Source organism: Phyllobates terribilis, unplaced genomic scaffold (genome assembly GCF_046119375.1).
Source record: "Phyllobates terribilis strain yellow unplaced genomic scaffold, ASM4611937v1 Scaffold_4__5_contigs__length_816908805, whole genome shotgun sequence".
Classification (NCBI taxonomy): domain Eukaryota; kingdom Metazoa; phylum Chordata; class Amphibia; order Anura; family Dendrobatidae; genus Phyllobates; species Phyllobates terribilis.
In genome coordinates, this window is record NW_027362764.1 from 684,012,225 (window position 1) to 684,034,686 (window position 22,462).

The window sequence follows — 22,462 nt, forward strand, 5'->3', positions numbered from 1 at the left end:
ACGCTTGGACAAGTCTGGGGGCAGAAACATAATCCGCTCTCACCCATGAGTTATCCTCAGGTCCGAAACCCTTCCAAGCGACGAGATACTGCAAACTCCCTCTATACCGTCTAGAATTTAGGATGCGGGAAATTTCATATTCCCCGTCCTCCACCACCGGAGGAACAGTGGCAGAGGCGTCACCATCCGACACATCAGCTTTTTTCAACAGAGAAACATGAAACACCGGATTATTCCTCCAGGACGTAGGAACCTCCAGCCTAACAGCAGATTGGTTAACTATCTGAAGTACCTTAAAGGGCCCTACGAACTTGGGACCCAATTTTTTAGAAGGAATCCTCAATCGCAGATTCTTAGAGGACAACCAAACCATGTCACCAACCGCAAACAAAATCTCTTGCCGTTTCCTATCAAAGTACCTCTTAGATTTTTTGTTAGCCTCCTGAAGATTACCACGCACATCCGTCCAAACTCTCTCCAAATCACCGGAACAACTCTCCTCCTCAGGCACAGCCGAAACCAATTTGGAAAATGACCCAAAAGACGGATGTCTCCCAGAACAACAAAAAAAAGGCGAACACCTAGCAGAAGAGGATGTATGGTTGTTAAGAGCAAATTCAGCAAGTGGCAGAAACTCAGACCACCCCTCTTGATTGTCTGCCACAAAACAACGCAAGAACTGCTCAACATCCTGGTTCTTCCTTTCTGTCTGGCCATTAGACTCAGGATGATATCCAGATGAAAACGACAAATGAACTCCCAACCTGTCACAAAAGGCACGCCAAAAACGAGCCACGAACTGAGGTCCCCTATCAGAAATAATGTCAGTAGGAACACCATGTAGTCTGACAATCTCCTTGACAAAGGCCTTAGCGAGTGTCTTAGCGCAAGGCAGTTTGATGAAGGGAACCAAGTGACACATCTTGCTAAAACGGTCCACGACCACCCAGATGACCGTGAAACCTTCAGAGGGAGGAAGGTCAGTAATAAAGTCCATAGCCAGATGTGTCCAAGGTGCACTAGGAACCTCCAGAGGGCAAAGCAACCCCGCAGAAGGAGCATGCGAAGACTTGGATCTTGCACACACAGTACATTGGCGCACCCACTTAATGACTTCCTTCTGCAATCCAGGCCACCAAAAACTGCGACCCACAAGTCTCTTGGTCTCAGAAATTCCTGGATGACCTGCCAACCGAGACTCATGACACTCAACAAACAAATCTCTCCTAAAGGTCCTAGGCACAAAGAACCTCCCATGGGGAGTGTTAGATGGGGCATTCTCCTGTGCTTTAAGAATCTCATCCTCCAAAACGGAGTCCAAAGCAGCAATCACAACACCTTCTTGTAAAATGGTCTCCTCTTCATCCTCAACACCGACCATGGGAGAAAAGCTGCGAGACAAAGCATCCGCTTTAACATTCTTGGTACCCGGGATGTAAGTAACGGAAAAATTAAACCGCGAGAAAAAAAGTGCCCACCTAGCCTGACGGGCATTCAAGCGCTTGGCAGCATCAAGATAGATCAGATTTTTATCATCAGTGAAAACCTGAATGGGAAATTCAGCACCTTCCAAGAGATGACGCCAGTGTTCAAATGCGAGTTTAATCGCCAGCAATTCCCGATTATCAATATCGTCATGAAGTTCAGTCTCGGAAAATTTTTTTGAAAAAAAGGCACAGGGATGTACTCCATCCTTGTTTTCCTGAGACAACACCGCACCAACCCCCACCGAAGAAGCATCAACCTCAACCAAAAACGGCTTAGTCACATTAGGCTGCATAAGGATGGGAGCAGAGGTGAACCTCTCCTTTAGAAACACAAAAGCGTCAATGGCCTCAGAAGTCCACTGAACCGCATTAGCACCTTTCCTGGTGAGATCGGTCAGCGGTTTGACAATAATACAAAATTTTTTTATGAATTTTCTGTAATAATTGGCGAAACCCAAAAACCTCTGTATCGATTTCAAACCAATAGGCCTAGGCCATTCCTGCACAGCTTGAACTTTAACCGGGTCCATCTCAAAACCTTCACTGGAGATAATGTAGCCCAAAAAACTAATTCTCTGTACAGCGAACTCACATTTCTCCAGCTTAGCAAAAAGCGAATTGTCCATTAATAACTGTAATATCTCACGTACGCTCCGCCAATGAGACTCCAGATCCGGCGAATAAATCAAAATGTCATCCAAATACACAACCACATTTTTGCCGATTAAAGGTCTAAGGATATCATTAATAAGATTCTGAAAAAATGCTGGAGCATTGGTGAGACCAAAAGGCATAACCAGATTCTCAAAATGACCCACAGGAGTGTTAAAAGCAGTCTTCCATTCATCACCCTCCTTCATGCGCAACAAATTGTATGCCCCCCGGAGATCAATTTTAGAGAACCACTTGGCCCCCACTAACTGGTTAAATAAATCAGGAATCAATGGCAGTGGGTAAGGATTGCGTACAATAATTTTATTAATCTCACGAAAGTCCAGACAAGGACGTAAACCGCCATCTTTTTTTTTTACAAAAAAAAATCCAACAGCCACAGGAGACTTGGAAGGCCTAATGTGACCGGCGGCCAAGCTTGTCTGTATGTATTCTTCCAAAGCCTTTCTTTCAGGAATAGTAAGATTAAATAAACGACTCTTAGGAAGAGTCGCGCCAGGGACAAATTCAATGGTACAGTCATAGTCTCTATGGGGAGGCAAAACCTGCGACTCCTCCTCAGAAAAAACTCTCCAAAAATCCTGAATAGGTACAGGCAATTCCCCTCTATCCACAGCAGCAATGCGCCCGTTACAACACTTGTCATAACACTTAGGGCTCCAGGACTTAATTTCATTGGTAGACCAATCCAGTACAGGATTGTGCAATTTTAACCAGGGTAACCCCAATATTACTGGAGAAGGCAAATTATCCAATACCACCAAATCCAAATTCTCTTGATGAATACCATTAATAGTGAGGGGAAATTCACAGACCTTGTGAGTAACACTCTTCAAGGGAGAGCCATCGACAGAAACCTCAGCAATAGGGGATGACAAAGTTTTAGGTTCTAATCTAAGTTTTTCCAAGAATCCCCCATCAATCACATTCAGAGTAGATCCACAATCCACAAATACCCGAAATTCAATTAATTCATCCTGAGCAGCAGTAGTGGCAGATAGGAATACTCCCTTAGAATTTAAACAGGCAATACGAGCATGACTGACCATTTTTTTTCTTTCTTCTTACGAAGCACACAGCTCTTAATAAAATGACCAGAATTTCCGCAATAGAAACACAAGCCTTCAGAAAGTCGGCGGTCTTTTTCCTGAGAGCGGGGTGCCATCGCCCCAATTTCCATCGGCTCTCCATTGTCAGCACAGAACCTCTCAGGACTCGAAGCTGACATAGCAGAGGATTTGCTCTCATTAACCCTTTCACGCAGTCTCCTGTCCACCCGTATAGCTAATTGCATTGCCTCCTGCAAGTTTCCAGGTGTGGGATAAGCAATCAGTAAATCCTTTACCCTTTCACATAGCCCTGCAAGAAACAAGCTTTTCAAAGCAGAATCGTTCCACCCCACCTGGGCAGACCACCGACGGAAGTGAGAACAATATTTTTCCACATTACCTGATCCCTGCCTCAAACGTCTTAATTCAGACTCAGCAGATGAGACACAATCAGGATCATCGTACAACAAACCCAAAGCAGAAAAAAAACTATCCACTGATTTAAAGCACGGATCACTAGGTTGGAGAGAGAAGGCCCATCCCTGAGGATCTTTGCGCAAAAGTGACATTATGATCCCTATGCGCTGTGATTCATCACCAGAGGATCCGGGTCTCAAACGAAAATATAATAGACAAGCATTTTTAAAAGAAAAAAAATCTTGTTGTTTGCCAAAAAATAGATCAGGCAGACGTACCTTAGGTTCCACAAAATGCGCTCCAGAACAGCTACTCACGTGTTGTTGGAGCTTGGTCACCTCCAGAGAGAGTCCCTGCAAGCGTTGAACCAAATCTTGCACCGAGACCATGATGGAAAACTGGAGGTCTTTCCTTAGAGAAATTTTTTTTTTTATTTTTTTTTTATGGCTGGAATTACTGTTATGATCTGCTACAGAGACTAAGGAAAGAAAGGAGATCTATCCCTACAATAGAACTAAACTAGATCCCTACGATGTAACGGGGAACCTGATCCTGCGATCAGAACCGCTAAAGTCCTCGGCTAGTCTGAACGCAGACATATAGATGTGAGGGAGGGATCCCTACAAGATCTAGGGACTGGGAAAAGTTGGACACCTCCTAGCAGAAATAGTAGCAGTCAAAGACAAACACACAACAAAAAGGCATAGGGGTCAGAAGACCTAGCAAAAGAAAGGCAACAGAGCAACAAGCTAGCTAAACAGTAGTAAATACAAATGAAGTCCAGCAAAGCCAGGAGGGCGGAGCCGGATTAAATAGGCAAAATGGTCATGTGACCAGCAAACTAAAAAAAACCTAACAGGAGAGTTGTAACACGTTTGGTGGCGAGCAATCTGGCCGTGACGGGGCGGGCTCCAAAGGGTCCATGCAAAGGCTGTGCCGTCCCTACAGGTGTGGTTTGTTTAGCAGTGATTCACCCGCCGCATCAGGTGTCTTCAAAAATGGCTCGGCGCAGGGTCTCCTGCAGGCTAAACCCTTCATCGCGGTAATGTGACAGAAAGAGCAAGCTGGACCCGTAACTTGGGGGCGGAGCGAGACGTCCAGGGGTGAATGAAGGAAGAGGGTGAGATGGTTGCCAGTGACTTTGAGCTGCTCTTCAGGGGGGAGGGTCGTGTTGCCTGATGAAATAGCGCAAGAGAGAAAGCAAATGAAAAAAAGAAAAGAGAATGAATGTGTGCACTTGTGAAAGGGAATGGAAAAAAGGCATAGAAGAGAGTGCCCCCTGCTTGTGGAAGGAAAGAAAAAGCAAAAGCCTACAGCACCTGGTATTCCCAGGCGGTCTCTGTTAAATGGTTAATTATGGAAATTCATTTGGAATGTTAATCGATAATCATTTTTCTGAGTTCTATGACTCAGCCATCGTGTCTAGTTGACATGCGCTATTTGTGTGTGTATTTTTGGTTCACTACCATATGTAGAACAGGTGTCCATACGACTGGCTAAAAAAGCCCATGGTACAGAAAGGGGGGGCTCTCTTGCTCTGCCCACCCCACAAGACACAGAATCTTCATGCTGAGAAGCAGATGACATGTAGGCCTGGACACATGCTGGACAAAGACATGATTTACCAGCCAGGATCCAAGGAAAGATGGGTGAATCTCAACAATTAGGCTAATTATGGACAAATGGACAATTACTTTATAACTAATTATTGTATGTACCTGCTGCAATCTGATTCTTTTTAATGGACAATCCAAGAATAAATAGATACATTTTTTTATAAGAATATCGTGATATTGATACTTTGAGAAGTCCTCAGTAGAAAAAAATAATACAGGAAGAGTATTATTTTACAATGGTGAGCCAGCCAGTCCTGTTTTTTTGTTTTTTAAATTAAGTAAGTGAATTTCTTCCGTGAACAAGGGGGGAGTCCTGACGAGCTGAACAGCTGTTGTTCACGTGTCAGTAAATTCACTAGTTTGTCACGAGAAGCAGAAAGGACCTACAGACTGAGGAAAGACAGGAAGCAGAGGTACTAACAAGGAACAGAATCACACAGGAAAAGAATCAGACAAACTGAAGACAGGACGTGCTGATAAAGAGAAGCCAAGGAATCTTAAGGTAAGCAAAATATGGATATAATTTCTTCTTTTGCTAAACAAAGTAATATTAATTTCAAAGTTAATGTAGGAGATGACATAGAAGTTTTGTGGCTCAGTTTATACAAAGAATGTGAATTGCAGAATTTACAGTAAACTTCTAAATTGGTAAATAGAGACAAACAGAAATTGAGAAATATTCTACATTTGGTAGATTTTTTTCATAGTCTTGTGTTAGAGATTTCTAAGCAGGAAAATAGTGTAGAAGTGTCAGACGGTGATACTGATTCTGACTGTAATGTGGAAAATGAACAAGAAGTAAGACACGTGTCTGTAACTGAAGGTCTGACCAAGAGACGGACATACAGAAACCTGACATGGGAGGAGACATGACTGACATACGAGAAACCGACATACTAGGTGATGTGGGAGGAGACTTGAGTGACGTAGGAGGAACGGACGTACAAGAGCCACTAAAAATATCAGAGAATTCTGGAATTACCCAGGCTCAACTCCAAATTAAAATGAGGAAAAATTTGCTGAAATTATACAAAATCATGCCAAAATATGATGTCAAAATCCATGCCTGTAGAAATTCAGAGACATTTGAGAGCTTCTCTGATAAGTTTGATTTATCCAATGAGGAGAGGAATCAATTATTTAAAATATGGATTCCTGTGACATTGTCCAGACGTTTACATTTAATGCCCTGTGAAAATGACTCTCCTAATGGATGGGAAAATTATTCAGACAGATTAAGATATTTGATTTATTGTGTCACAAAGGATTTTCCCAACATAGAAGATCTGCAGAAACTAAGGATTGGTAGGAAGGAATGTACATATACATTCATGTCCATATTTGAACGGTTGTACAAAGCGCTCATCAAAAATGGAAAAGTACAACATATGATAACAACTTTTGTACAAAAATTCAAATTCCTAAATTCAGTTTCCCAAGTTATGGCATCACAAAAAAATTCATTATTTGAATGTGCGCAGATGCTGGATTTTGTTAGAAAACATGAGAATCGTGAAAAGAAAATAAATCAAGCTAAATTTATAAAACCAGGAAAGGTAAAATCTTACCAAAAGCCAATATCAAACTCTCCTAGACTGAGTCATCCCCATTGTGAACTCTATCAAATACGCAGAAGATTTCATATATGTTATAAGCCATATCAGCCAGTGCAAAGATCCATCTCTCCACAGAATGAGTTAATTCTCAGTCAGAACTGTGATTCTCTAAAAAGGAAAATGGCTGAAACTGATGGACAGAGACAGGTGAGACGACCAACTCACAGTGACGTCATGGAATGTGGACAGAAGAACAGGCAGTTCTCTGAGGTTTTGAAGGATAGAAAAATGTCTTTCCTAAATTGGGCGCTCCTGGAGATATTTGAGAGAGACAGAAGATTTGGTTTAGGGAGTGGCTAAGGAAAAACTGTAATTATAATGTTGTATCAAAATGTAATACAATGTATCAATATGTATTTATAATCTAATACAGTAAAATTGTAGTTACATAGTTTCTAATAGTTCATATATATATATGTATATATATATATATATATATATATATATACACTTGTCTAAGTAGAGATTGCTAAACCTAAAAATAGACACATCAACCAATGAATAATAAATGATTAGATTTTATTAAATAGTTGAATTAAAAATCACAATGACAAAATGGGAAAGGGGATATAATCCGAAAGAGACATACGCAAGGGAAAATTAATGACTGACTCCATCCATATAGGTTATAATAGCATTAAAAGGATGGCAGTGGATATAAATAACAATATGTAAATGGGATAAAATCTATATAAATATAGATAAACAATGGATAGATAAAAAATATAAAGTGCACGATACAAATTCATACAAGTGTACTAATAATATATATGACCATAAATTATTAATGATATGAATTAATGAATATACAAAATATATTTCAATATAATAATAAATACAAAACAATAAATGGTATAATATATTAAATTAAATAGATGAAGTTTATATAAGGTGCATAATAGTATATCAATCCATTCAAAGAATCGCCAACTACATAAGAATACCACTAGTAATCACTCAGTGGGTAAAAAACAGTCAAGAGGGTGCATATAGGATCATGTAAGCACATGTACTAACCCAAGCTGTGTCTCACATCCGACGCGCGTTTCGCTGTTGCTTTCTCAAGGATACAATGAGACTGAATAAATCAGGGCATATATATATATGTAGAGCTAATAGCTCATTATTATAGACCGGTGGTGCATGAGGAGGAGCTGTGCAGATCATGCATGATCGTGTCGGCGCGGCCTCCCCCCAGAGAGACGCGTCTCCATAGAGCGCGGCTGTCCAGGATGAGGCGGCGCCGGCGTGCGCGTCAGCTTGGAGCGCAAGAAAAAAGGAGGAACCGGAAATGACGTTAAACAGTGTAACGTTATGACAGGACGAGGCGGTGCCAACGTGCGTGTCAGCTTGGAACGCAAAAGAAGAGGAACCGGAAGTGACATTAGACTGTGTAACGCTAAGAATGAGGGAAATCCCAATCGTACTACTAAAAAGAAAACAGTGTAAAAATAGGTGTGGACAAATATGAAACAGTAGAAAAAGTGAAACAAAGATACAAATAAATCATTCCATAAATACATAAATACATAGGCATAAAGCCAAAAATGTATATATACATATATAAATAAATATATATATATATAAAAAAATATATATATACATAATGTACATATAAAACATGTGGTGAACATATAATAAGTCATATGACTGAAGTGATACATAAGTGTAAAATGTGAAGAATATATGTAGAAAGCGGTTCCATCATCACAGGGCGTTGATCCGGCGTTTTCACTAAAAATCACACAATAATCACGAACCACCAAGAAAAACCTTCGGATAGAGCAAAGAAACTAGAAAGAAATATAAAAAGGGGGCATTAAAAACGAATAAAAAATAAATAAATAAATACAAGAACCAATAAATGAAGCGCACATAAGTTAATCAAAGAAAGGGAGCAAAACTATAAGACTCATTAAGACCACGGGGAGACATAGATTCTAAAACGGTGATCCATTTCACCTCTTTTTGTGCCAAAAGTTTTTTCCATTTTCCACCCCGAATCCCCGGATAAACACAATCAATCCCACTTACCTTTAAAGTTGACGGATCACAGTTGTGGAATTTTTTAAAATGACGAGGAATGGTCTTTAACTCTTCAAGATTTTCATTGTCACTAGCTGCCCTTATGTCTAGGACATGTTCACGTGTCCTTCTACGTAATTCCCTCGTAGTCATTCCAATATAGATCTTATTACACGGACATCTGGCGCTATATATGACGCCTACTGTGTTACATGTCACTGTATGAGTAATTTTAAAAGTCCTAGAATTGTCAGCATTCGTGAAAATCTTTGTTGAGTCAATATTAGGGCAGGCTACGCACCCACCACAGGGTCGACAGCCCCATTGTGGGCCCTTGGAATCAAAGAGGTATTTGTTATTAGTTGTCAGATGACTATGAACTAGCATATCTCGTAGATTTCGAGATCTTCGATAAGTGATCGTAGGATTTTTTGAAATATAAGGTGCTAGTGATGGATCAAGTTCCAGAATCCGCCAATGTTTCTTCAATGCAGTCCAAATTTCAGGGCTTTTTGTGTTAAAAGTGGAAATGAATCTCACCACATCCGTTGTTCCTCGCATCTGTTTCTTATATAATAGATCTTTCCTTTTAGAAAATTTAGCCCTTCGATAGCTACGCTGAATGATTTTATTATTATAGCCTCTTTCACGAAGTCGATTTTTTAATAAGTCAGCTTGGGTTTCAAATTTGGCGTCACTTGAACAAATCCGACGTATTCTAAGGAATTGTCCAGTTGGAATGTTTTCCACAAGATTCCTAGGATGTGAGGAGGCAGCATATAGGAGGGAATTCACCGAAGTTGGTTTACGAAATACGTCTGTGTGAATAGAACCATCCTGGTCGATATCCAACAACACGTCCAAAAACTCAATTTTGTGTTGTCCACACTTAAAGGTCAGCCTTATATTGAGGTCGTTTTCATTGAGAGCCATCATAAAAGATACGAGGTCCTCATGGGATCCCTGCCATAAAAAGAAGATGTCATCAATGAAACGACCCCAATACAAAACCTTGTCAATATTGGGAATGGGATCAGTCATAAAAATCTTCCTCTCCCACAGCCCCAGGAACAAATTGGCATACGAGGGGGCACAAGCTGCCCCCATAGCGGTTCCCTTGAGCTGTAGGAAGAAGGCATCCTTAAAAATAAAAAAATTATGTTTCAAGACGAAGTCCAACAATATGGTGATGAAATCACCAAAATCCCTATCGACATTTGACATCTCCATGAAGGCTATCACCGCCCTAATCCCATCATCATGGCGAATAGATGTATAGAGGGATTCAACGTCACATGTAACTAAGACGACGCTCCCATCCTCCTGAATTTCATCAATTTTCTTCAGAAAGTCTGAAGTGTCTTTTAGATATGACGGTAGTGTTTCCACAATGGGACGTAAGGTATAATCAATCAGTTTACAAACGGATTCACAATAGTTGTCGACACCAGATACGATGGGCCTACCTGGAGGATTGGTGAGGTCCTTATGGGTCTTAGGGAGGACGTAAAATGTTGAAATCAATGGATCTTTTTTAAAAAGGTAAGACATTTCTTGTTTATTCAAGGTTCCCCTCCGGACCGCATCATTGAGAATGATCTCAAGGGAGCTCTGAAATTTAGATAGAGGATTAAATGTTAATTTCTTATAAGTTGTTTCATCATTTAAATGACGTCTAACTTCTTTCTCATATTTTGGTAGAGGGAGCAGTACGATATTACCCCCCTTGTCTGAGGGTTTAATGACTATATTTGGAAGTGATTGTAATTCCTTAATCGCCTTCCTCTCCTCTCTACTACAGTTGTCAAATGAAATTGAGGTTGGTATCTGTTTAAATTCGTCACTTACCAATTGCACGAATAATTCTATATTCGAGTACATCGAAAGGGGAGGAAAACGCTGAGACTTCGGAATAATGGATGATGGAAATTTACCCATTGATTTGACAGTTTGCTCCTCCAAAAGACTCTCAAGGGTCCTCAAGGCCTCCCATTCTTTTATAGTAGAGAAAACGTTATCATCATTACATTTTTTATGAAATATTTTTTTAAAAGTCAATTTACGGGCGAAGAGGTGAAGATCTTTGAGACCAGTAAATAAATCGAAACCACTAGTTGGTGAAAACGTTAAACCCTTCATTAGAACGTTAGTCTGAGGGGTAGTGAGAATGTGATCCGTCAGATTGATTACCTTTAATGTGGATTTAGACATGCCAGCCTCCATCAGAGTGGTTTGTTTAGGGTGATTTCTCCAGTGATTTTGCCTCTTCTGACCCAGTCTTGTGTTATAGTTGAATTTAGATGAAGAGGAATCAATAGATTCATTGTCGGTTGACATGTGGGAGGACTCTGAGCTTCTCCGTTCGCCCTGAAAGGATCTTGTAAATTTCCATTTATAGATCCTATTACTGCTTTTGTCAGATTGATCACATAGATATTTGTTGGTCTTAGTGGTGCTAATTTGTTTCTCCCATAAGGAAAAACAAGCTTCCATATCTTCACTAAATTTTTCAAAATCTGTCACTGGAATCAAGGATTTAAGTCTTGCTTCTTTGTTACTAATCTCAGAGTCAATATCATTGAGAGTGGTGCCATTTTTATTAATAATGAGGCCCAAAAATTCACAAGAACATCTATCACAGGATTCCTCCCATCGATTGACAAAATCAGAGTCTTCCCTCCCATAGGAAGGAAAGACCTGTATGCGTAGGCCCCGTGGAATAAGTTTCTCCTTAACATATTGTTCCAACGAAAATTTGTTCCACCATGTTTTTATGCGACGGTGGTAAAGTAATTTCAAAGTGCGCTTACATTCATTGATGTCAATTTGAGCAGTGTTATCTAATTGAATCCCTTTCCCTTTAAATACTGATAAAGCTTGTGAATGCCATACGGCCTCTTTGGCTTTGAAATCCATGGTTGGAATGATCAGACCTCTGTAAATATACAGGATATATAACCACAAAAAAAATTAGCTTAATAAAGCAAAAAATATTAAACGTTTATGTGTCAATTACAAATCTAAACCTAAAAATAGACACATCAACCAATGAATAATAAATGATTAGATTTTATTAAATAGTTGAATAAAAAATCACAATGACAAAACGGGAAAGGGGATAAAATCCGAAAGAGACATACGCAAGGGAAAATTAATGACTGACTCCATCCATATAGATTATAATAGCATTAAAAGGATGGCAGTGGATATAAATAACAATATGTAAATGGGATAAAATCTATATAAATATAGATAAACAATGGATAGATAAAAAATATAAAGTGCACGATACAAATTCATACAAGTGTACTAATAATATATATGACCATAAATTATTAATGATATGAATTAATGAATATACAAAATATATTTCAATATAATAATAAATACAAAACAATAAATGGTATAATATATTAAATTAAATAGATGAAGTTTATATAAGGTGCTAAATAGTATATCAATCCATTCAAAGAATCGCCAACTACATAAGAATACCACTAGTAATCACTCAGTGGGTAAAAAACAGTCAAGAGGGTGCATATAGGATCATGTAAGCACATGTACTAACCCGAGCTGTGTCTCACATCCGACGCGCGTTTCGCTGTTGCTTTCTCAAGGATACAATGAGACTGAATAAATCAGGGCATATATATATATGTAGAGCTAATAGCTCATTATTATAGACCGGTGGTGCATGAGGAGGAGCTGTGCAGATCATGCATGATCATGTCGGCGTGGCCATCCCCCAGAGAGACGCGTCTCTTGACTGTTTTTTACCCACTGAGTGATTACTAGTGGTATTCTTATGTAGTTGGCGATTCTTTGAATGGATTGATATACTATTATGCACCTTATATAAACTTTATCTATTTAATTTAATATATTATACCATTTATTGTTTTGTATTTATTATTATATTGAAATATATTTTGTATATTCATTAATTCATATCATTAATAATTTATGGTCATATATATTATTAGTACACTTGTATGAATTTGTATCGTGCACTTTATATTTTTTATCTATCCATTGTTTATCTATATTTATATAGATTTTATCCCATTTACATATTGTTATTTATATCCACTGCCATCCTTTTAATGCTATTATAATCTATATGGATTGAGTCAGTCATTAATTTTCCCTTGCGTATGTCTCTTTCGGATTTTATCCCCTTTCCCGTTTTGTCATTGTGATTTTTAATTCAACTATTTAATAAAATCTAATCATTTATTATTCATTGGTTGATGTGTCTATTTTTAGGTTTAGATTTGTAATTGACACATAAACGTTTAATATTTTTTGCTTTATTAAGCTAATTTTTTTTGTGGTTATATATCCTGTATATTTACAGAGGTCTGATCATTCCAACCATGGATTTCAAAGCCAAAGAGGCCGTATGGCATTCACAAGCTTTATCAGTATTTAAAGGGAAAGGGATTCAATTAGATAACACTGCTCAAGTTGACATCAATGAATGTAAGCGCACTTTGAAATTACTTTACCACCGTCGCATAAAAACATGGTGGAACAAATTTTCGTTGGAACAATATGTTAAGGAGAAACTTATTCCACGGGGCCTACGCATACAGGTCTTTCCTTCCTATGGGAGGGAAGACTCTGATTTTGTCAATCGATGGGAGGAATCCTGTGATAGATGTTCTTGTGAATTTTTGGGCCTCATTATTAATAAAAATGGCACCACTCTCAATGATATTGACTCTGAGATTAGTAACAAAGAAGCAAGACTTAAATCCTTGATTCCAGTGACAGATTTTGAAAAATTTAGTGAAGATATGGAAGCTTGTTTTTCCTTATGGGAGAAACAAATTAGCACTACTAAGACCAACAAATATCTACGTGATCAATCTGACAAAAGCAGTAATAGGATTTATAAATGGAAATTTACAAGATCCTTTCAGGGCGAACGGAGAAGCTCAGAGTCCTCCCACATGTCAACCGACAATGAATCTATTGATTCCTCTTCATCTAAATTCAACTATAACACAAGACTGGGTCAGAAGAGGCAAAATCACTGGAGAAATCACCCTAAACAAACCACTCTGATGGAGGCTGGCATGTCTAAATCCACATTAAAGGTAATCAATCTGACGGATCACATTCTCACTGCCCCTCAGACTAACGTTCTAATGAAGGGTTTAACGTTTTCACCAACTAGTGGTTTCGACTTATTTACTGGTCTCAAAGATCTTCACCTCTTCGCCCGTAAATTGACTTTTAAAAAAATATTTCATAAAAAATGTAATGATAACGTTTTCTCTACTATAGAAGAACGGGAGGCCTTGAGGACCCTTGAGAGTCTTTTGGAGGAGCAAACTGTCAAATCAATGGGTAAATTTCCATCATCCATTATTCCGAAGTCTCAGCGTTTTCCTCCCCTTTCGATGTACTCGAATATAGAATTATTCGTGCAATTGGTAAGTGACGAATTTAAACAGATACCAACCTCAATTTCATTTGACAACTGTAGTAGAGAGGAGAGGAAGGCGATTAAGGAATTACAATCACTTCCAAATATAGTCATTAAACCCTCAGACAAGGGGGGTAATATCGTACTGCTCCCTCTACCAAAATATGAGAAAGAAGTTAGACGTCATTTAAATGATGAAACAACTTATAAGAAATTAACATTTAATCCTCTATCTAAATTTCAGAGCTCCCTTGAGATCATTCTCAATGATGCGGTCCGGAGGGGAACCTTGAATAAACAAGAAATGTCTTACCTTTTTAAAAAAGATCCATTGATTTCAACATTTTACGTCCTCCCTAAGACCCATAAGGACCTCACCAATCCTCCAGGTAGGCCCATCGTATCTGGTGTCGACAACTATTGTGAATCTGTTTGTAAACTGATTGATTATACCTTACGTCCCATTGTGGAAACCCTACCGTCATATCTAAAAGACACTTCAGACTTTCTGAAGAAAATTGATGGAATTCAGGTGGATGGGAGCGTCGTCTTAGTTACATGTGACGTCGAATCCCTCTATACATCTATTCTCCATGATGATGGGATTAGGGCGGTGATAGCCTTCTTGGAGATGTCAAATGTGGATAGGGATTTTGGTGATTTCATCACCATATTGTTGGACTTCGTCTTGAAACATAATTTTTTTATTTTTAAGGATGCCTTCTTCCTACAGCTCCAGGGAACCGCTATGGGGGCAGCTTGTGCCCCCTCGTATGCCAATTTGTTCCTGGGGCTGTGGGAGAGGAAGATTTTTATGACTGATCCCATTCCCAATATTGACAAGGTTTTGTATTGGGGTAGTTTCATTGATGACATCTTCTTTTTATGGCAGGGATCCCATGAGGACCTCGTATCTTTTATGATGGCTCTCAATGAAAACGACCTCAATATAAGGCTGACCTTTAAGTGTGGACAACACAAAATTGAGTTTTTGGACGTGTTGTTGGATATCGACCAGGATGGTTCTATTCACACAGACGTATTTCGTAAACCAACTTCGGTGAATTCCCTCCTATATGCTGCCTCCTCACATCCTAGGAATCTTGTGGAAAACATTCCAACTGGACAATTCCTTAGAATACGTCGGATTTGTTCAAGTGACGCCAAATTTGAAACCCAAGCTGACTTATTAAAAAATCGACTTCGTGAAAGAGGCTATAATAATAAAATCATTCAGCGTAGCTATCGAAGGGCTAAATTTTCTAAAAGGAAAGATCTATTATATAAGAAACAGATGCGAGGAACAACGGATGTGGTGAGATTCATTTCCACTTTTAACACAAAAAGCCCTGAAATTTGGACTGCATTGAAGAAACATTGGCGGATTCTGGAACTTGATCCATCACTAGCACCTTATATTTCAAAAAATCCTACGATCACTTATCGAAGATCTCGAAATCTACGAGATATGCTAGTTCATAGTCATTTGACAACTAATAACAAATACCTCTTTGATTCCAAGGGCCCACAATGGGGCTGTCAACCCTGTGGTGGGTGCGTAGCCTGCCCTAATATTGACTCAACAAAGATTTTCACGAATGCTGACAATTCTAGGACTTTTAAAATTACTCATACAGTGACATGTAACACAGTAGGCGTCATATATAGCGCCAGATGTCCGTGTAATAAGATCTATATTGGAATGACTACGAGGGAATTACGTAGAAGGACACGTGAACATGTCCTAGACATAAGGGCAGCTAGTGACAATGAAAATCTTGAAGAGTTAAAGACCATTCCTCGTCATTTTAAAAAATTCCACAACTGTGATCCGTCAACTTTAAAGGTAAGTGGGATTGATCGTGTTTATCCGGGGATTCGGGGTGGAAAATGGAAAAAACTTTTGGCACAAAAGAGGTGAAATGGATCACCGTTTTAGAATCTATGTCTCCCCGTGGTCTTAATGAGTCTTATAGTTTTGCTCCCTTTCTTTGATTAACTTATGTGCGCTTCATTTATTGGTTCTTGTATTTATTTATTTATTTTTTATTCGTTTTTAATGCCCCCTTTTTATATTTCTTTCTAGTTTCTTTGCTCTATCCGAAGGTTTTTCTTGGTGGTTCGTGATTATTGTGTGATTTTTAGTGAAAACGCCGGATCAACGCCCTGTGATGATGGAACCGCTTTCTACATATATTCTTCACATTTTACACTTATGTATCACTTCAGTCATATGACTTATTATATGTTCACCACATGTTTTATATGTACATTATGTATATATATATTTTTTTATATATATATATATTTATTTATATATGTATATATACATTTTTGGCTTTATGCCTATGTATTTATGTAATGATTTATTTGTATCTTTGTTTCACTTTTTCTACTGTTTCATATTTGTCCACACCTATTTTTACACTGTTTTCTTTTTAGTAGTACGATTGGGATTTCCCTCATTCTTAGCGTTACACAGTCTAATGTCACTTCCGGTTCCTCTTCTTTTGCGTTCCAAACTGACACGCACGTTGGCACCGCCTCGTCCTGTCATAACGTTACACTGTTTAACGTCATTTCCGGTTCCTCCTTTTTTCTTGCGCTCCAAGCTGACACGCACGCCGGCGCCGCCTCATCCTGGACAGCCGCGCTCTATGGAGACGCGTCTCTCTGGGGGGAGGCCGCGCCGACACGATCATGCATGATCTGCACAGCTCCTCCTCATGCACCACCGGTCTATAATAATGAGCTATTAGCTCTACATATATATATATGCCCTGATTTATTCAGTCTCATTGTATCCTTGAGAAAGCAACAGCGAAACGCGCGTCGGATGTGAGACACAGCTCGGGTTAGTACATGTGCTTACATGATCCTATATGCACCCTCTTGACTGTTTTTTACCCACTGAGTGATTACTAGTGGTATTCTTATGTAGTTGGCGATTCTTTGAATGGATTGATATACTATTATGCACCTTATATAAACTTCATCTATTTAATTTAATATATTATACCATTTATTGTTTTGTATTTATTATTATATTGAAATATATTTTGTATATTCATTAATTCATATCATTAATAATTTATGGTCATATATATTATTAGTACACTTGTATGAATTTGTATCGTGCACTTTATATATTTTTTATCTATCCATTGTTTATCTATATTTATATAGATTTTATCCCATTTACTTATTGTTATTTATATCCACTGCCATCCTTTTAATGCTATTATAATCTATATGGATGGAGTCAGTCATTAATTTTCCCTTGCGTATGTCTCTTTCGGATTTTATCCCCTTTCCCGTTTTGTCATTGTGATTTTTAATTCAACTATTTAATAAAATCTAATCATTTATTATTCATTGGTTGATGTGTCTATTTTTAGGTTTAGATTTGTAATTGACACATAAACGTTTAATATTTTTTGCTTTATTAAGCTAATTTTTTTTGTGGTTAAGTAGAGATTGCGTATAATTGTATTTATATATGCGTTTATAAAATATATATATATATATATATATTAATTAATAAATTAGAACTTCATATATATAAATTTAAGTAGCAATATTTTGAATTACATTAGAACCAACCAATATATGTATAAGATATTTAAATAATTCTGTTTCTGTATGAATTTGATATTTAATTTTAATTTCTTATATTTCCTTAGAGTTTTCATTCCAAAGCAGGATTTGATCAAAGAACTCTAAAATGGATTTATTTCTTTATTCACACAGGAAGTGAAAAAATTGCATGATTTTATGTGTATAACATTTTAAAATAATAACAATATATCTAGTTGAACTATAATATATATGTAATACTTATTAATTCTTTTGTGTTGCTAATATTTTCTGTGCATGAAGTGTTCGTGCAAATTAAAGTAGCTTTACAGCATGACGTGTGACAGCTGTGGCCTTTGAACTTTGAGCTAATAGTATAGGATCCCATTCATTCTATTTTCAACTGATGTAACTTAAGACCGGGCAGCCAGTGAAAAAAGAATCTAAGACAAGAGTTTATTCAAGTGTCTGAAATTCCAGTGACTTACTCTCATATTATATAATATGTACTTGGGGAATATTCAAAGAAATAGAATCATAGAATCATAGAATGGTAGAGTTGGAAGGGACCTCCTGGGTCATCTGTTCCAACCCCCTGCTCAAAGCAGGATTCACTAGATCATCTCAGACAGATGTCTGTCCAGCCTCTGTTTGAAGACGTCCATTGAAGGGGAACTCACCACCTCTCGTGGCAGCCTGTTCCACTCATTAATCACCCTAACTGTCAAAAAGTTTTTTCTAATATCTAATCTGTGTCTCCTCCCATTTAGTTTCATCCCATTGCTTCTAGTCTTTCCTTGTGCAAATGAGAATAAAGATGATCCTTCTACAATGTGACAGCCCTTGACATATTTGTAGACAGCTATTAAGTCTCCTCTCAGTCTTCTTTTTTGCAAGCTAAACATTCCCAAATCCTGCAACCGTTCCTCATAGGACATGGTTTGCAGACCAGTCACCATTCTGGTCGCTCTTCTCTGAACTTGCTCCAGTTTGTCTATGTCTTTTTTAAAATGTGGTGCCCAAAACTGTACACATTATTCCAGATGAGGTCTGACCAAAGAGGAGTAAAGACCGATAATGACTTCACGTGATCTAGACTGTATGCTTCTGTTAATACATCCCAGAATTGTATTTGCCTTTTTTGCTGCTGCATCACACTGTTGACTCATGTTCAGTCTATGATCTATTAGTATACCTAAGTCTTTTTCACATGTACTGTTGCTTAGCTCTATTCCTCCCATTCTGTATATGCTTTTTTCATTTTTTATTGCCCAGATGTAGTACTTTGCATTTTTCCCTGTTAAAAACCATTCTGTTGGTTGCTGCCCACTGCTCCAGTTTATTTAGGTCTTTTTGAATCCTCTCTCTTCTCTAGTATTAGCTATCCCTCCTAGCTTTGTGTCATCAGCAAATTTAATCAGTTTACCCTCAATTCCTTCATCTAAATCATTGATAAAGATGTTGAACAATACAGGTCCCAGGACGGAGCCCTGTGGTACCCAACTTGAGACATTCATCCAGCTGGATGTGAAGCCATTTACAACCACCCTTTGAGTCCGATCACTAAGCCAGTTATGAATACACCTAACAGTTGCCTGGTCCATTCCATACTTGGTCATTTTTTCAATAAGGATGGTGTGAGATACTTTGTCAAATGCTTTGCTGAAGTCAAGATATACTATATCTACAGCATTTCCCTGATCCACCCAGTCAGTGATTCTGTCATAGAAGGAAATTAAGTTAGTCTGACATGACTTGTTAGTTACAAACCCATGCTGACTCTGGTTAATCACTTCATTCTTATCCATGTACTTACATACATGTTGTTTAATAATTTGTTCAAAGATCTTTCCTGGTATAGAAGTCAGACTCACCGGCCTATAGTTCCCTGGGTCCACCTTCTTCCCCTTTTTGAAGATAGGAACAACATTTGCTCTTCTCCAGTCTTCTGGGACTTCTCCTGTTCTCCAAGAATTTTCAAAGATTATGGAGAGTGGTTCTAAAATTTCTTCTACGATCTCCTTCAGTACTCTGGGGTGTAATTCATCTGGACCTGGAGACTTGAACTCATTTATGTTAGCTAAATATTCCCTCACAATCTTTCTGTTTACAGATAACTTGGATTCCTCTATTCCTTTAAAAGGACAGTGAAGATCAGTTGATGTTACATTTTCTTTCTGAGAGAAAACAGATGCAAAATAGGAATTAAAAAGTTCGGCCTTCTCAACATCCTCTCTTACCATTTCTCCATTTTCATCCTGTAAAAATCCTATAGCATCTTTGACTTTTCTTTTACTTTTGACATACCCCCAAAATCCTTTTTTATTGCTTTTGACATCTCTTGCAAGCCTTTATTCATTGTCAGCTTTAGCTAACCTGATACGTGCCCTGCAGGATCTGCAGACTGCATTATAATCTTCTTTAGATATGCCTCCCTCTTTCCATTTAATAAACATTTCTTTCTTTCTTTTTAGCATGTGTTTAAGTTCTGTGTTCATCCATCCTGGTTTCCTTAAATGCTTCCCATTCTTCCTACTTTTCGGGATTGTTAACGATTGTGCTTTGAGAATCTCATTTTTAAAAATTTCCCATCCTTCCTGGACATTTTTGTCCTTAAGGACATCCAGCCATTGGATCCCTCCTATTCTCTTTCTGATTCTCTTAAAATCTGCCTTTCTAAAATCTAACCTTGAAGTTTGAGTCTTCACATGTCTTCCTCCTCTAGTTATCCAAAATTCTATAATAGCATGATCGCTGCCTCCTAGGGTCCCAGCCACCTTTACCTCCTCAACCATTTCCTCCCTGTTTATAAGGATTAGATCCAAAGTAGCAGATCCACTTGTTTTCTCCCCTACAAGATAAAGTTGTCAGCAAGAGAGAATAAGAATTTGCTTGACCTGTTAGTTTTACTTGACAGAGATTCCCAACAAATGTCTGGATAGTTGAAATCTCCCATGACCACTACGTCATATTTTTTGGAGAACTTGGTCATTTGATACATAAAGAGTTCATCCATATCTTCAGCTTGCCCAGGTGGCCTGTAGTAAATGCCTACAATGGTGTCCTTTCCGTTGTTCTCTCCTTGTATTCTTACCCAAACAGTTTCCACAGAACTCCCAGTCTCTGAAGCTTCAATCTCTGTGCAGATATACGCTTTTCTAACATACAATGCAACACCTCCTCCTCGTTTATCAAGTCTGTTTCTTGCAAATAAGTTGTATCCTTTTAGCCTTTTATTCCAATCATGTGTATCGTCCCACCAAGTTTCAGTGATTCCAATGACATCATATTCCTTTTCCTGCGTTAGTAGTTCCAATTCTCCTTGTTTGTTGCCCATGCTTTGTGCATTTGTATAAAAACATTTTAGTTTGTGATTGGTTTCTCTTCCTCCCATATTTTTATTATTTAAATTGTTTTGTCTTTGTTCTTCCTTTCCACTTCCAGTAGCAGAGATCTCAATAGTATTTGTCAGTTGTATGGCTTTTTCTGGCCTTTTGCTTCCCTTCCCACATTGTTCTAGTTTAAAGCTCTTCTGATGAGTGTAGCAAGGCGACTTCCAAATACATGTTTTCCAGTCTTCGTAAGGTGCACCCCATTTCTAGCAAGTAGTCCATCGTATAGGTAATTCATTCCGTGATCCAGAAATCCAAATCCTTGTTGACGGCACCATCGACGTAGCCAGTTGTTCACCTGTAGAATCTTATTCCACCTCATTGTTCCATGGCCATCCACTGGGAGGATGGATGAGAAGACCACCTGCGCTCCCAATTCTTTCACTTTCTTGCCTAAGTCTTCAAAGTCACTGCAGATGGTTTACAGGTCCTTTCTTGCCGTGTCATTTGTCCCCACATGTAGTAGCAGGAATGGGTAGTGATCTGTAGGTCTGAAGAATCTTGATATCCTGTCAGACACATCTTTAATTTTTGCTCCTGGAAGACAGCGCATTTCTCTTGAGGTTATGTCTGGTCTGCAGATAGCGGCCTCTGTTCCTCTTAACAGGGAATCCCCCATGACCACCACTCTCCGTTTTTTCTTCACAACATTCTTCTTTTTCCATCCAGGAGGATTCTGAGGGCTTACAAGTTTATTCATTGCTGGCAAAGTCTTATTTTGCTGTATTTTTTCATGGTTCTCCTGCGTGAGAGCCTGGTACTGGTTCCTGAGCAGTATGGGTGCTGACTGCCTCTCGATCCTCCTGCTTCTGTTGGTCACATGCTTCCATTCCTCTGTTTCGTCAGGTGCAGTTCGAATTTCTTCTCTTTCTGAATCATGAAGAGATAATTCTGCTCTGTCTAAGAACTCTTCACCTTCCTTAATGATTTTCAAGGTAGTTAACCTCTCTTCTAGATTTCGCAACTTTTCCTCCAACAGGGACACAAGCTTGCATTTCTGGCATGTGAAGTTTGGCTTTTCCACTGGCAAGTCTGTGAGCATGTAGCAGGATATGCAGCTCCCCAAATGGCTCCTGGACTCTTCCATGTTCTTATTGTTAATGTTCTGAAAACAGTGAAAAAAGCATAAAAAAAAAGCTTTACCGATGTCCTCTTTTCAGCTCCAACAGCCAAAATCC